Source organism: Dreissena polymorpha, chromosome 15, assembly GCF_020536995.1.
Source record: "Dreissena polymorpha isolate Duluth1 chromosome 15, UMN_Dpol_1.0, whole genome shotgun sequence".
In the NCBI taxonomy this organism is placed as follows: domain Eukaryota; kingdom Metazoa; phylum Mollusca; class Bivalvia; order Myida; family Dreissenidae; genus Dreissena; species Dreissena polymorpha.
This window is the reverse complement of record NC_068369.1, coordinates 13,171,405-13,189,375: the sequence shown is the minus strand read 5'-3', so window position 1 is coordinate 13,189,375 and position 17,971 is coordinate 13,171,405.

Genomic DNA, 17,971 nt, shown 5'->3' with positions numbered 1-17,971 from the left:
CAGCAGCAGCAGTAGCAGCAGCAGCAGTAGCAGTAGCAGAATCAGTAGCAGTAGCAGTAGCAGTAGCAGTAGCAGTAGCAGTAGCACTAGCAGTAGAAGTAGCAGTATCAGTAGCCGTATCAGTAGCAGTAACAGTAGCAGCAGCAACAGCAGCAGGAGCAGCAGCAGCAGCAGTAGCAGTAGCACTATCAGAAGCAACAGCAGCAGCGGCAGTGGCAGCGGCAGTGGCAGTGGCAGTAGCAGTGGCAGTAGCAGTAGCACTATCAGTAGCAGCAGCAGCAGCACTGGCAGCGGCAGTGGCAGCGGCAGTGGCAGTGGCCGCGGCAGTGGCAGCGGCAGTGGCAGCGGCAGTGGCAGTGGCAGCGGCAGCGGCAGCAGTAGCAGTAGCAGTAGCAGTAAGAGTAGCCGAAGCAGTAGCAGTAGCGGCTTTTTGCTTTTTTGTTTTAGAAGTGTTTGTCGTATAAGAAGAACGCAAGGAAGACAAATTAATTGTAACATGTGTTATCTTAGTCTCCGTTGTAGTAGTATTTGTTGTATCTACACAGCCATTTTTCAGTCACCTGAGAGACATGTTTTGATAAGAGATTTAATGGTGGACCAATACATCGTGTATTAATATCAGTGTACCCACTGGGACACCACATGGGGCGAGGATTAACAGATAAACTAGGCCTTCAATTAATTATGCGCCTAGAGGCAAACAATACTATAACTTACTGATAATTTTAGGATTGGGATGTGTTTGTATCTTATTTGAAATTAGCTAGCTTAATTCAAAAACTAATTATAGCCTCAATATTATCACAAGAACATCATCACATATTCATTGTGCAATATATAATCATATCACCATCACAATATGCCAGAGCGTTAGTATTTATTGTGCATACATATCCTACAGCAACATTTACAAAACTTATTACAAACCAACCGCTCAAGCTTTAATTAAGATTGATTTCAATTTATATTATGACATACATTAAAGATCACTGTCAATTAATTAAAAAATAGCTTGATGCTTCGTACTCAGCGATTTAAATAAAAGAAACGTTGCGTACACAATAATTGGGGTTAATAAAAAAAGTCTGCAATTAAAATAATCAAATTTAAATAATACTAGATTTAGTTTCAAATTGTCGCTCAAAAAATGTATCAGTTATATCAGTTACTAGGGAATCGATTTGTTTAATCTCCGCAATCCAATAATAATTATGGTGTTTGTATGACAAATTAATAGCTATTCGTCATTGAATGTATGATACTCATAAAAATATTGAAACAATAACCACAACAACAACAACATATGTGATTATGTATATATCTTCTTCAGATACTCTGTGTCATACTTTCAAAATTATCCTCATAAGATTCATAATAATAAAATAAACACTATTGCAATCTTAGTAAAAACCAACTTAGCCGTTATGCTAATGATTTTATGTTCAGTATGCGTGTACATTTCAATATTATATAACAACAAGTGTTCACAAATACCTATGTTTAATAAATATTAAAAACATGAGAACCAATGAAGGTATTTCATTTTAATAGACTAGTTTTACCGTGTGTGTACATTCATATAAAATCTTTTGAAAATCACACTTGAGATAATGTCTTTAGGTTTTGCTATTTCTAATCGATTTAAACACCATAAAACCACCGTATTTTCTCTTACATTCTAAATTTTCTTACATTTCCTTTTTAAGCCAAAATATTTATGTTTTCATGATTCTAAATTTTCGGACATACGGATTTTCGTACAGTCAGTTAAACAGCGCTATTTTATCAGATTTTGACCCTGTTTTTGCTTATCTGATGACCCTTCGGTCATGCATTTTTACAACCGGATTAAAGTAATAAAACAGAATCATGCCTAAGGGCAATCGACCATTACATTTGCGTACTTGGGTAAATTACCTTGTAAACCTCTAATAAGCAATGGTTCCTTCCAACAGCGTTTGAAATGATATCGTATTAAGAAAGCCAAACGTTTATTGTTTTTACTTTTTATATATTATTTCAGTTGATTGCAAAGCTGTTAAGTTGCATTTTTAAAGTAAAGAACGAAGGGAACAACACAATAAAATTATGTACACTGATGTATTATTTCTACTTCAATTAAATAATTGACAAACAAACATAACACACTTGTCTCTAAATATTTTTCGTATTTAAATTTTCCAACACGAAAAACAATATCTTTAAGTGAACGGAAACTTATAATTATTACGGCATATAGTAAAAGCAGAGTTGTCTGAACCATAAGTAAAATAAAAAATAAAAAATGACACAGCTTATTTTTCCCTCAAGTGTTAATGATAATATGGATAAACAATTAAAAATACATAAAGTCAATTGTGTTGATTACTCGTTATTGAAATATTGCAATGCCAATTATAAGACATATGATTAAAAACAAAATGTATGGTGGAATACCTAATCTGGAAATACAAACTAATGATACTATTAATGCAACAACAACAATCACATCTTTTCAAGCGCAATCAGAAAACTGCTACAGCTTTGTATTAACAAACATAAATATGTTTGTGCTTATAGATTTAGATAAACTTCAAATCTTTAAGCGTGCTATGAATTGAATATAATTTATATTTAAAAGTTTTGCTACTCTGTTGATAACTAGCAACAGCAAAAAGGAAGATACCATTTTTTATCATCTAATTTTATTTATATTTCATTGTTTATTTGTTTATGATCACAAGGATTGTTTGGATAACAGAGTGTGTCTAGATATACCGGTACCCTTAAAAATATTTTTATGAATTGCAATTAAGCGTAGAAATTAAACAGGCCCTAATACAGACACCATTTTTATCGGAATGCGATTATAGTTTCAATAGCAACTCGTAACGCTTTTTGGATTGAATGTGTAATGACTACTTTTAGCGACAAATTGACTTGGTCAAATACTGCATCTTAAACGGATAAATAAAATTGAAACCATTTATTTTCAATATTATCAACATTATTATTTAGTTATTAATACATTAAGCAGCAAACTCTATTAATCAAAAAGATTTGATATAACATCCGAATTCACTGCAAAAATGAGCTGAGCGATAGGTTTTACGGTTGTTGAAATTGTTCATGATGAGAATGACGATGACGACGATGATGACGATGACGACGACGAGGAGGAGAAAAGCGACGATAACAATGACGATGATGATGATGATGATGACACTGATGATGATGATCACGACGATGACGACCATAACGATGTTGTTGGTGATAGTGACGATAATGCTGCTGCTGTTGCTGATGACGATGCTGCTGCTGATGATGCGGTGGAGGCGGAGGAGCAGGACGAGGGCGACGACGACGACGACGACGACGACGACGACGACGACAACGACGACGATGATGATGATGATGATGATGATGATGATGATGATGACGATGATGATGACGATGATGATGATGATGATGATGATGATGATGATGATGATGATGATGATGATGATGATGATGATGATGATGATGATGATGATGATGATAATGATGATGATGATAATGATGAGATGATGATTATGTTGATGATGATGATCATGATAACGTTGATAACGATGATGTTGATGAAAATAACGATACTGTAAGTAGTAAATTAACTCATTAATTGTTATTATAATACACAAGCACATGCTAATGGATCTGTATCCGCAAGGCGGTCAAATGGAAACTCACTTGGTATAAATATGAAAAATTGAATCAAAATATCATAATGCGGAGTGTTAAAATGTGTTCAAATCTAGCGAAATTGTTGCAGTACTTTTCTACCGAAACCAATGCTTAGCCCAGTTATTTTAAAAATAATTTCAAAATACCACGATACACGTCAATTGGCTAACAAATACATTTGTAAGTTTAACCTCACTCAAAAACAGTATTTATTGAAGACAGGGCGTCAACAAAGTCCGAGTTTCTTCAACGTAGCTTAAGTACCTAAAGTACCTTTCCGTTTGATTTATCGCAGGATCCTGGGTCCGCACCCACAGTCTTTTAAAGTGTCTGCATTAAAAAAGATAATAATTGTTGTTTGTAATAATCTTTGACAGCTCATAAAAACATGTAAATCCTCAATTCGTAGAGTTTCAGTATGATTTCATTTATTTAAAAAATAAAGACGGTTAACATATTTTATACACACATATATTAGTAGCTATACGCCATATAACATAGGACATAATGTATATTATAAATCAAAGCGCTGAAGGCACTTTAGTTGTTCGCTGTTGTCGTCCTTGATTAGCTTGTTCGCATTGCATATGCTTATCATTGTGCACAGGCTAATCTTATTTGACGTGCATTAAGCCTCGTTTTCCATGAAAGCAGCCAATATGTGCATATTTTAATGATAAACACTAGACTGGCCAATGGCGTTTACAAGCTGGTATATACATTCACTGCTAGAGCAGAATCATTTGTCGTCTGCTGCAGACAGGCAGTGGTAATCGTTCCTAGCAGAGTGAGTTGTGGTTTTTGCCGTACTTAAGTCTTCTAAGCACCTACTGATTTGCATTTATTACCCATTCTCTTGAAACGCCGACTAAAAGTGCGATAAACCGCCTTTACGCACTTGGCACATTAACAAATAAGAACATTCCACACCTAACCGAGAACCGACGTCTTTAATCGCGAAACTATTACCAGAAATTGAATACCGCCAGATACAACAATGTGCTCACTTCGATTAAATATAAATACACTATATTCATTGCGTCCTAAGCAGTCAAACATATCAACCGAAAATACCAGCGAATACAGTATTATATATGACATCGATCTTATATATCGCCTCAGACATGCGAGAGCGCCACGATGAGTGAAGAGTGTGTGTATGAGAGTTTGTTTACAGGTCCTACTGGCCTCTTCACGAGATTTGTGTAGCCCGACCTGAATGATGAATGAAATGGATGTAGTAACAGTTATATGAACACGATATATCCGTACCAATATCCATGTGAGCATATACTAATAATAATTAATTTTTTAATCGCCATAAGCTTGAAAATAAACGTAAATAGATACAACAAAGACCAATTCGGAGACTTTAAAAATTTTAAATTACCTCCCCTGCAATAGAAAATATATATGGAGACTCGCATTCTATGGAATATCAAAATCTCAATATATCTTTCTCCGAAATTTTTTTCTGGTAAAAATCATCTTAAATTTAGCTGTATATTCGTATGTAATTAATTAAACAAGAGTTATAAAAAGGCATTGCAAAAATATCGCGTTTTACTTGAATAAGTTACCTCCCTTAAGCCTATCGGAATATCAAAAATACGTATATAAACAAAACGCGTTCCTTGCATAAGTGATATTAAAGCGCGTGCCCGTGCCACTCGTCCTCCAAATACTTACTAAATATAGTACAACGTATCTACAATCATTGCGACTAACTCATACCTCAGTAAATAAGTAACCAGGATAAATATACGTTTAGGTAATTAAGATATAAAACATACATATAACAAGAAATATCTTTAAAAAAGATATACGGCGTTGATTGTGGTTGCAGTTAATGATAGGTAAAGACTTCAATGAATGAGATCAAAGATAGCGAATGTCTTTTTCTGTGCAGTTCTTAGCTGCAGCAAACGCAGTACGGGATGATACGCGGAGTTTTCGCGGCTTATTTTACATTATTACATATTGCTGGTCATAAACGTATAGATACAAAACAGAAAACCAAAAGAAGAATGGAAGTGAAACATATGAGTCAACCGGCCACACGCGAAGTATCCGTACATATTTTAAATATTTATACGCGCGTTCTTCGAACAAACCTGTTTTAGTGGTTTGTCTGGCGTTGCTATTTGATTCGATTATTAACAGTATCGAGAATCATTGCGCTCATGCTTAATTCATTAGACAATATGATGGCATAATTCTTGTTAAATTAATTAAAAATAATATTTATCATGGTATTGTTGTAAAACACATTAAGAATCTGTTATTGACAAACCATATGCTGGATATCTTCATTTAACATCTGTCTGGTCTAAAGAAAATTCCAGTTCACCTAGTTCACGCTATAGCGTCTTTATTATGTAACGATTATTTTCCTGGCCGCGAACTCCGATCAGCTCATAGGGTAGAGACGCAGCGATGACCTGTATGTAAACTCTGACATTCACACACAGTGGCCGCAAATTGACCCGATATGCCTCGCGAGTTGAAATGCAATGCATTAAAGTGAGTCTTCGCTTACACTGCTCTCTATACTTTAACATGTTAACATGTTGACAGGAATATGGAAGTTAGTACTAAATATGAGAACATAGCCTTTAAATGCAAACGTTCTCGCGCTGAAAATCTTCTGAAAATAAAAGGTGGACGCACAAACTGTATTGATGTCGAGATTGAGTGTAAAACTGTTCTATCTATTAAGCCTTTTCATTAGATATAAAATTGTTTCATGCTGAACACGCAGTAAAACAGTTTTCCAAAGACGCGGACATGTTTCCAATGTTCTGGTCGTATTCTCAAATCAGCCAATGCAGTCAATGAAGTGTATTCATCTGTACTTGGCCGCGGGAAGTTTTATTTGAATTCTATTGGACGCTAACAAAGGTCAGGCTAAGGTGAAAAGCTGGCGTATACAGCTAACGTCGAAAAATTTACATGTTCCCTGTCTGCCGAACCCGATCCATGGACTATAGCCACAAGAGGTTTCTATGTACCTATGTAGCCGGATTGCGCCCTCAGAGCGCCCAACACCGACACAGATCACGCTACTCTCCGGTCAAACACAATACTGCATAGGACTGCTGCCTTTGTCACCATATTATCAGAATCATTAACGTGCAAAATGGAAACTTTCAACTGTCCTTTCACTTCATACATAAGCCATTGCCGATCTTCAATGATCGCTTATTTCCGAGAGATGCATTTTATTTTTTTTCAAACTTCGAATTTTGATTATATGTTTAACTTATTCATTTAGATTACATTATTTTCACTATAAATATTGACTTTGATCCAATTATCATCTGAAAAATACGATTTCGCGATTTCTTCAAAGATCGAGCGAGCCTTTTTACCTGTTTACTTATATATATCTAATTTAAGGTTACACAGATGTAAAGTTGTCGTGGCCGAGTGGGTAAGGCGATGAAATTGAAATCTTTTGGGATTTTCCCGCGCAGGTTCGATTCCTGCCGACATCGCATACTTTTTGCGACGCGTTTTATTTCTTTTCTAACGTAATTTGATTTAATATAGCACATAAGCTATGTTTATTGTTAAATATGTTGAAAATTGTATGCACATCCTTCAATTTTAAAATTAAAACAACGTTATGGCTAAATTGATTAATTTACTGCTGAAAATACGAATGATGCATGTTGCATTTTATTTTTATTTCATAAAGTAAACGGTAAATCTGTTTATTTTTTGGTATTTTTGCTGTATATAGTGTTTCTATAAAAACTTAATTTAAAATATAACTTAAATGATACTATTTTGAATTTTATGACACTTTGTTTTTAACCGACCCAATTTTTACTTGGCTGAAATCACTTACATTTCATGGCGCTATTCCATAGATTAAAATTTGTAAAAAATAAATGTCTGTAAAAGAATACTTATTTCATCTTGTTTTAACTTTAAACACCTTTACTGCATCTGTACACACCAACTGCATGCCCATATTAGGAAATTTGAATGAATTATGGAACTTTTATATACCCCAGGGGTGAAAATAAACTGGACAAAAGCCGAGCGTGAGGGTGGTTTTGAAAAAATCGGTTTATTTTTTTTTAAGCATGGAAAGCTACCTACAAATTTGCATGTAGTTTAGTGAAATGATGCCGATTAGGAAAATAATTAATTAAATTATATTTGGATATGTGCCCATTAGAGGTGCGCAAGCTTAAAAAGTTAGAATTACCGAAATTCCCGTTCTTACACGTTGTAGCATGGATCGGGTATTGAACACGATACACGTGTGTATTAGCACCTTACTGTAGTCCCGGCGGGGTTATCAACTGCACCAATACACCGGTAAGCAACCAGGGGAATATCATATGAAAAAAGAACTATCATGCATGTTTGATTTGTTAAAGTGTGTCACAAAATTTCCCTAACTGCCGATGTCGGCTATAATTTCGGTATAAACATGCAAAGAAATTAACATATATATAATGTTAATGCCGATATGTTATTGGACATTTTGTATGTCAAATGTTCATTATTTGTATTAAAATTAAGACGATTGTATTGAACACGATACACGTGTGTATTAGCACCCTACTGTAGTCCCGGCGGGGTTATCAACTGCACCAATACACCGGTTAGAAACCAGGGGAATATCATATGAAAAAAGAACTATCATGCATGTTTGATGTGTTAAAGTGTGTCACTAAATTTCCCTAACTGCCGATGTCGGCTATAATTTCGCTATAAACATGCACAGAAATTAACATATATATAATGTTATTGCCGGTATGTTATTGGACATTTTGTATGTCAAATGTTCATTATTTGTATTAAAATTAAGACGATGCTTATTTGCCAGAAAGCGTTTATTTCAAATTCAAAACAAGCAATAATCATACATAATACAAAAATATAAAACTAACAAAATGACAACACTCTCGCTTAACGCAACGTTCAGAAGCACGCGCACTTAACAAAATTATTGCAACTAATGCAAGCTGTAATTAATATGTGACTACTTGCTATACAACCAGTATCATGCGAAAATTGATCTTATTTAATTGTGGTTCCCTCTTTGAATTTATGTTGCCTGTCGACTTTTAGAATAATGTGTCAGTAAGAAATGTATTGCTTGCTCTACAACCAGCATCATGCGAAAATGGATCTTATTTAATTGTAAATCCCTCTTTGAACTTAAGTTGTCAGTCGACTTTTAGAATAATGTGTCAGTAATAAATGTTTTTCTTCAGTTTCACATGTTTTTTTAAGAAAATTTAGTGAAAGATGCAAATGTGTCTTATTTATTTTTTTCTGTGTCTTCAATGTATCTTATTTATATGTGACTGCGTGCTAATTTTTTTTTCAAGAAATGAAAGATGCAAATGTGTCTTATTTTAATTATATTCATGTCTTAAATGTGGCTTATTTATATAAGATAAAATGATATACTGCCAGTGTCATGCAAAAAAGGATCTAATTTCTTAATATCCACATTCACGCTTTGTTCTTTATTAGCACCGTCTTTAATTAGGCTATCTATTTAAAGTACAGATTACTGTGAACTTAATAATTGTGCAACGGTGATGTTGATCCATTATCGTTGTTAATTTAAAATGTAGACAACAAGTTAGCAATTAATGAAATCAGTTATTTTGGAAGTAAATCTAATTTTTTCTGTACAGTAGCCAGGTGGATGTGTATTGAGCGGATAAGATAGGGATCACCACAACAAGTTTCTAATACACAGTATAGACTTCCCCTATTATTATTAATTACCTGATTGGAATAAATAAAGTGTTAAAGATCATTTCATGTGAAAAGCAGGATTTCTGACATAATTTCAATCGTTTTGCTTTTATACACAATTTCATGGAACAATGAATATATTGGCGCGATGGAACACAATTTATAAATCAAGCTGACAGTATAGTATCATTTTTTAATTATGTGTAATTTAATTCGCATCTCTCCCTTAACTCGTTCAATGACACGTGAACTTATATCAATTATAAAACATCACGTGCATCATTAAAAAAAATTTTTTAATTATGAAAACATATATGTTCTACATGGTTTTGTTTAGTTTTTTTTCTCAACCAGAGAGACATTATAAAACATTGTTATATATAAAGCGCTTTACTTTTCTACATTACATAAAGATATATCGATTTTTTTGTTAAGTGTACGTGCTTGACATATTTATAAGAAGGCAGTGTTTATTTTTGTAATAAAATCGAAAATTGACATTTAATTTGATGCAATCCACATTGTTTAGCGGCCAAGCGCAGTATTCCGCTCTCGGCGGCCGATGGTGTATTGCAATATATACAATGAAAAGCTGGGTTTCTGACATAATTTCAATCGTTTTGTTGACGCGGACGTGCTTTTTGGTGGCCAAAAATACTATTGTTCCCTTTATTTAAACCTAAATCAGTATTTTTTTACACTTGAAGGTTTGTACAGCGGGGATTTCGGTACCGGCGCGGGTTTATGTGCTTGTTAAGAATTACCGAAATCCCCGCTAAGAGGCAACATATTATCCTGATTTATGCTTTGATTAAACATTGATAACTAAATTGCAAAAGTGTATAGCATATTGTAAATAAGGTAGTACGATATCATTTGTTTCATCAGATTTGTTTGGAAAATACTTTCTGAAGACTTATTATTACTATGTCATGTTATATTTACATATACTTTTGTGTAACCAATGTTTTAAATGTACATTTTACCTTTTTTACATTCGTTTACACATTTTTCACATTAATAAACTATTTAATAATGGAAAAAATATTCTGATAAGAGTGTTTAAATGATTAACACTAATATGATTGTGTACAAATCAACATTAATGCAAAGCCAAAACCCAAACATAATGACATATAGACCCTTTATGGGGTAATATGGGGGATTGGCGTAAACATGGGTGATTTCGGCTCTGGGCGTACGAATGTAGCAGTACCGAAATCCCCTCTAATTATTTTCCAAAAGAAGTAACCGAATGGGAGATAATACATGTCACTGGTTGCTAATGAAAAAAAACCACTATAATAATTTTGTTGACACTTGAAGGTTTGTACAGCAGGATTTCGGTACCGGCGCGCGTTTAAGTTCTAGTGTAGAATTACCGAAATCCCCACTGAGAGGCAACTTAATGCTGTCAAGAGTGCTTAATAATTAAAATTAATATCATTTTTTTGCACCTTAACATTCATGTGAAGTCAAAAACCATTCATACCGATGACCTATTGACCCTTTAAGGCGTAAATATGGGGATTTCGGTACTAGGCGGGCGAATGTAGAATTACCGAAATCCCCTTTTCATCATCGCACATTAGTGTAACATAAATTTTAACACAATATATGTAGGGAAACTCATATGATTCGCGTAATGTGAAAATGATTATTATGCTATAATTCGACCACGAAACTTGACGTGACTTAATACCGGACATTATGGAATGGAGCTACGCTTGCCGTATTTGACATAAGACCCATTTTCGCAAATTATCTTATCAATGCTTATATGAATTTGATTGCTATAATCTAATGCGTATTCGACACGGAATTATACTCACCATTCGGACTCGACGATCGGCTCGAATAAAAATGTTAGTCGCTTAAAAGTACAAATTCATCATATTGAGCACGATTATTATTATTATTATTTCTATTATTATTATTATTATTATTATTATTATTATTATTATTATTATTATAATTATTATTATTATATAGCTTTTAGAAACTTATACCTTAAAAAAAATCCCATTGGAAAAAAAAATCCCATGGGAAAAAAAAATCCCATGGGACAAAAAAATCCCATGGGATTTTTTTATTATTTTAAAACACGATATAACGCGTTGAAATCGCGAGAAATGCTCATCATTTGTTAAAAGGTAGTGTTTCTGAAGGTTACATGAATGAATCTCTAAAAATCAGAAAAAAATCCCATGGGATTTTTTTTTCCCATAAAAAAATGGGATTTTTTTTCTATCAAAGTAAATTGAACGAAAATAAGCACAAATGCTTTAACAATGCTTAAAATCGATAACTAAGCACAAACGAACGTGTTTTATGTTTTTGAAAATCCCATGGGATTTTTTCTCCCATAAAAAAAGCTGGAGAAAAATCCCATGGGAGAAACCAAAATTCCCATGGGATAATGAAAAATCCCATGGGATATTACAAAAATCCCATGGGAACCCCAACTTTGCAAATAAAGTTCATAGTGAAGAAAACGCATTTAACAAGCAAAAATAACCAATTATTAATCACAAGTTAGACTTTTATCTTATACTTTATCACAAATAAGCAAACCTTCAAGAAAAAGGGTACTTAAGTTTGCGAAATTTCGGTTTCGCAAAGTTTTTCCGGTGGCCGTTTGTAATGATCATTCCTACATGTATATTTGTTTAGGGTGTTTAATGCTTGTGAGGTTTTGTGCTTTTATGTTCTTTTTGAAATGTTATTAATCCTAAATTTGACTTAATTACATTTTTCTTGTATGTTTGTTTCGTGACCAGGAATGAATATATGGGTTATTTGTTATTGAACAATTATTTAAATGGGAGGTCATTATGCCATGTTTGAATGTTGGTTGATTAAAGTATGATAAATATTCCTTCAACTACATGGATTGTGTGTTCTCAAAAAATAAGTGCAAACTTTTTTTCAAGGAACTTGCCCCCACTCCCACACCGACCACAAATGAAGTGGATCTTGGATAGGGGGCAGATGGTAAACCAAGTCCATGGATAAGTATTTCCATTTTATTGGAGACGTAGACCAATATAATCAGAACGGGAAAAAAAAACTAAACAAAACAATAACAATATTTTACAAACAGAACAAAACAAGTGATACTACGAAATATGAATGAAATGAATATCACAATAATTACACTAATTCACATATAGTTCTAAATTCAACATGATCAATAAAGGGACACAGTTTAAGTTATATTGTTTGAACAATGAGCATCTTGAATCGGACTAGTTCTTGATTATGATTAAACATGACAAGTAGAGGCATTGCATCAGCTTTTATGGGTAAACGCACACTATACAGGGAGGATAGAATTTCCAAAGTAAATGTATGTTATATGAAAAGGGAGACAATACATTGACATTTACTACAGATATTTTATTGGTATTGTGTTTGTAGGTAGCTTACATCTTGATCCAGTGAGGGATATGATTTGAGCCCATTGGATTCAATGTAACTGTTACTGAAAATAAAGATTTGCCGCTCGGTAACTTAATTTCGGATGGAGTTGTTTTCTGAAATGTTTTGTGTAAGAAGCTGAAATGCTCAACATGCATTTTTGTCAGTGGGATTAAGTTCAATTTTACATTAAATGGTAAAACATGTTATGTTTATTCACGTAAGTACGGATGACAGTATTGTTCTGTAATGTTGTTTATAGGGAGCTGACATGCAGACCTTAATTGGGATTTTATTTGCTTTCAGTTGGCAACTTTATACCTTTTTAATTGTTTTTAAACTTTGTCAGTCAGCATTCCGCTGAAACATGACTGACATGTATGTGCCCCGAGCCGGGATCGAACCCTGGGCCTCTGGATTTCAACGCAAGCGCCTTATCCACTGAGCTATGGAGGCACATATGTTGTGCTTCAAATGGCCTTCGATTTTGCATTTCAAGCTCAGAGTATGATTTTTCCCAGCTTCAAAATGGCCCCTACATCTGAAGAGGTGAGTCTTTTCTTGTGACAAAAGGATTGCGGTGAATGATTATGAATGTTGTCTACCAAGCAATCAGGTGGTCCCGAATTCGATCCCTATTATGGAAGTGTTACAATATATTCTTTAAAACCATTTTGCTTCTTGAACACAAATTGTCATGGAAGTGTTTGGGTCTGCTAAAAACACTAAATAAAATGTTAATCGAAGATATGTCTTAAGTCTTTATAAAGTATTATTTTAAAGTGTACATTGTTTTTCAAAAACAATAATTAAGAAATAAAACAAGAGGGCCATCAGGCCCTAAGGCGCTCACCTGAAAGCCAAAGGAACTAGACTATTCTGAAAAAAATGCAAGCTGATTCATGAAGATTATTTTGGACCAAAAAAGTGACTTTTAACATGTTTTTTTTTATATTTGACCTTGTGACCTAGTTTTTGAGCTCATATGACCCAGCTTCAATCTCTGGCAAAATTTCATTGGGACAAATGTTCTGACCAAGTTTCATGAAGATTGGCCAATAAATGTGGATAATATAGTGTCAACAAGTTTTGACTAAAGCCATATGAGGACAATTGCCCCCCCCCCCTTACTAACATGTTTTTCAACAAACCATAACCATTTTCAAACTCACTCAAGCTTTTGTTAGAAAAATGTTCTGATCAAGTTTCATAAAGATTGGTTCATAAATGTGACTTCTAGAGTGTTAACAAGGTTTTGTAGTAAATAGCCATTTAAGGAAAAATGCCACGCCCCCTTGCGGCCATGTTTTTTAACTGATCTCAACCTTTTTTGAACTTAGCCCAGATATTATTAGTTCAAATATTCTGACCAAGTTTCATGAGCATTGGACCGCAAATGTGACTTCTAGAGTGTTAACAAGGTTTTACCATACAGTAAAGCCATATAAGGAAGACTGCCCCATTCCCTATGGCGGCCATGTTTTTCAACCAACTGCAACCATTTTCGAACTCGTCCAAGATATTATTGGCACACATTCTCTGACAAAGTTTCATGAAGATTGGACTAAAAATGTGACTTCTAGAGTGTTAACAAGGTTTTACAATAGCCATATAAGGAAAACTGCCACGCCCCCTGGCGGCCATGTTTTTCAACCAACTGGAACCATTTTCGAACTCGTCCAAGATATTATTGGCACACATTTTCTGACAAAGTTTCATGAAGATTGGACTAAAAAAGTGACTTCTTGAGTGTTAACAAGGTTTTACTATAGGCATATAAGGAAAACTGCCACGCCCCCTGGCGCCCGTGTTTGTCAACCAACTGGAACCATTTTCGAACTCGTCCAAGATATTATTGGCACACATTTTCTGACAAAGTTTCATGAAGATTGGACTAAAAAAGTGACTTCTAGAGTGTTAACAAGGTTTTACTAAAGGCATATAAGGAAAACTGCCACGCCCCCTGGCGGCCATGTTTTTCAACCAACCGGAACCATTTTCGAACTCGTCCAAGATATTATTGGGACACATGTTCTTACAAAGTTTCATTAAGATCGGACAATAAATGTGACTTCTAGAGTGTTAACAAGTATAATATAAGGAAAACTGCCACGCCCCCTGGCAGCCATGTTTTTCAATCAACCGGAACCATTTTCGAACTCGTCCAAGATATTATTGGGACACATGTTCTGAGTAAGTTTCATGAAGATTGGACAATAAATGTGGCCTCTATAGTGTTAACAAGGTAAATGTTGACGACGCACGACGGAAAAGGTGATCACAATAGCTCACCATGAGCACTTAAAAGTAATGAAGTTCTTTGACAGTACTTGCAGAGTTATATATTAAAAACGTACTTAACCTTTGCATTAAACATGAAAAAGTCCGACTGTTTCTTTACAATACTGCCTCAAGTTTTAGCATGCAAGCTAGCAGGAGAGCAGCATGATAGAAGCAAATTTCTGCTTCAACATCAACATCAGCGGCAAAATCAGCAGCAACAACAGAATTGCTCGCAATTTGGAAATCAGCGTTTGCTTGGAAAAAGTTTCTTAATGTTAGGTAAGTGTGGCGTAGTAGACAAAGTGTACGCCTAGTGAAGAGTAGGACATGGGTTCGATCCCTAGTCTCGGAGCATTCTTTAGTTTTCTTCTAAGACACCAGGTATTGGTTCTACACAGGAAACAAACTCTATAGTATCTCAATAAGCCATAAGTTTTTGATGTGATGGTGCATAAATAAATGGGTTTGAACAAAATGTATAGTAATTGTGATGCCATATTAATATTGATTTACACATTATTAATGCATTATTTATATATTTACTAGATAATTACACCTTTTTGCATGTTAAAATGCTTCATACTGGTTGAATACCATATTTACTTGATTATAAGACTGTCTGGAACATTTACCTCTGATTTTGATAAAAATAATAATGAGAACATCCTAACATTAAACGTATATCTTTTCAAATATGTCCAGCTGTTAGTGTTAAATTCAAAAATACAAAAACTTATGAACTTAACTAAATTTGTTCAAATTTCAGAAGCTTTTGTGCATGCATTATGTTTGGTAGTGTATTAAAAGCACTCCCATAATGATATATTAATAAAATCACACTACAGGTCTCTATAGTTTCTTACTTTTTAGCCTTTTAATCTACATCACAATGTGGCAATAAGCATATTTTTATTTCTGACATATCTCCACATTCAATACCTCCATAAGCTAATTAACAGTGCAACAGTGTATTTTTATTTCTGACATATCTCCACATTCAATACCTCCATAAGCTAACTAACAGTGCAACAGTGTATTTTTATTTCTGACATATCTCCACATTCAATACCTCCATAAGCTAACTAACAGTGCAACAGTGTAGAGCATGATCTTTCAGAATCCTGGGCCTTATGTCGACCTGGTACTCAATTCGTGAAATATTCCGCACCAGTCACCTACCGCGAGTCCACGGTGAGGTCATGATGTATGTGGGGGACAAATCTATAAGGGCTCTACCTAACAATAGTATGCAACATGGCCTCTCTTTGGGTTTAGAGGTTGTTACGTTTACGCTTTTCAATTGCCAAGCTACGCTTTCGAAAAAAAAAATTGTCTGACGTTTTGTCATACGGTAGGGGGTAAGTATGAACCAGTGTAATTAATTTTCTAAAATCAAACGAAAAAACAGGGTTATATACACATGTTTGCCATAGTTTTACCTCCTTAAAGTGTTAGTTGGGTTGGTTTGTTTGTCCGGGTATACATGTATCACCCTGACTGTTGGTTGGTCTGCTCTGTACTTTCTGTGCGTCAGCATGACACTTTGTATATGTTATCTATGCTGTAGAAAATAAGACGTTACTTTTATTTATGTCGCAATATTCTTAGTACTTATGTGACCTTCAAGTAATTTAAAGTTTGGATAGTAACACAATTGTATATTTGTACTTTATTATGTGAACACGTCTCTTAGTTTTCTGTGTATCAACATGAAATTTTGTAGATATGTTGTTTATAATACGTAGTTGTCTGTACTACGTATAAGTGCAATATTTTATTTTAGTGTATGTCCCAATATTCTTTGCAGTGTTGATCATTCATGCAAAAGTGCAAAACAATATTTTGTGTATGTCACACAATGTGTTGCCGAGTAATGCGCCATTGAACTTATTTGTAATAAAAAGCAAGTTTTCTGCACCTTCTGGAAATAAGCTATAGTGATGATTTTTTTTTATCTTCAATGACCTCTAGTTTCACCAAGGTCAATCGTGTGTGATTTTTCCTTTAACAAGAATTAAAACAAAAAACGCAAGGCATAAAGCTGCGGCACTCGTACAATACTTTTCATTTGCAATGAATAAGCATTAAAAATATTACACACAAATCAAATGTTGTCACAGAATGTTTGTTTTTCATTTGCTTAGCCAAATTCACATACCGATCATGTAGTTTTTTTAATAAATAAGGTCTGTAGTTTTTCAGACCAGAAACGTTAAATTATGTCACAGAAATAAACAAGATGACGCTATTAAAAAATGTGTATCTATTTGAATCGTTATTTATTTACTGCTGCGGATGTAATAATATTTAGTAAGATAATTTTTGTCACGGCTTCTAACTGATCTTGCACGCTGTGATACAGGTTCGTGATTTTATATTTCGTTTGAACTACTTTCTCTGGCCGTATCGGGTCAATAAGAATCCATGTAAGTGACAATAGGAATCCATATATATTTTTTAGAGCATGGTGCCATGCAATACAACACTCATCGAACACCTCTCTCAGGTATCGCGCAGCTTCACTTGTCACCCAATTAGTGCTGCTAATTCAGTTTCCAGCAGTATAGAAGCAACCATCAAGCCATGATAGCGTAACAATAGCAGCAGAAGCAGATATTTAATCATTGTTGCGACGATAGCAAACTTTATCTCCAAACTTAAATCATGGTTGATAAAAATAAGAAGTTCCTGTTGAGAAATAGCAGAATGTCTGAGAGGTTAGTTTATGAATATTGTAATGGTCAAATCCCATATAAAGTCAACAAAATTACCGCGGAACATGGCATCAACACAAGAATCTATGAAAATTATCCTATAAATATTGTTTCTTTGTTTG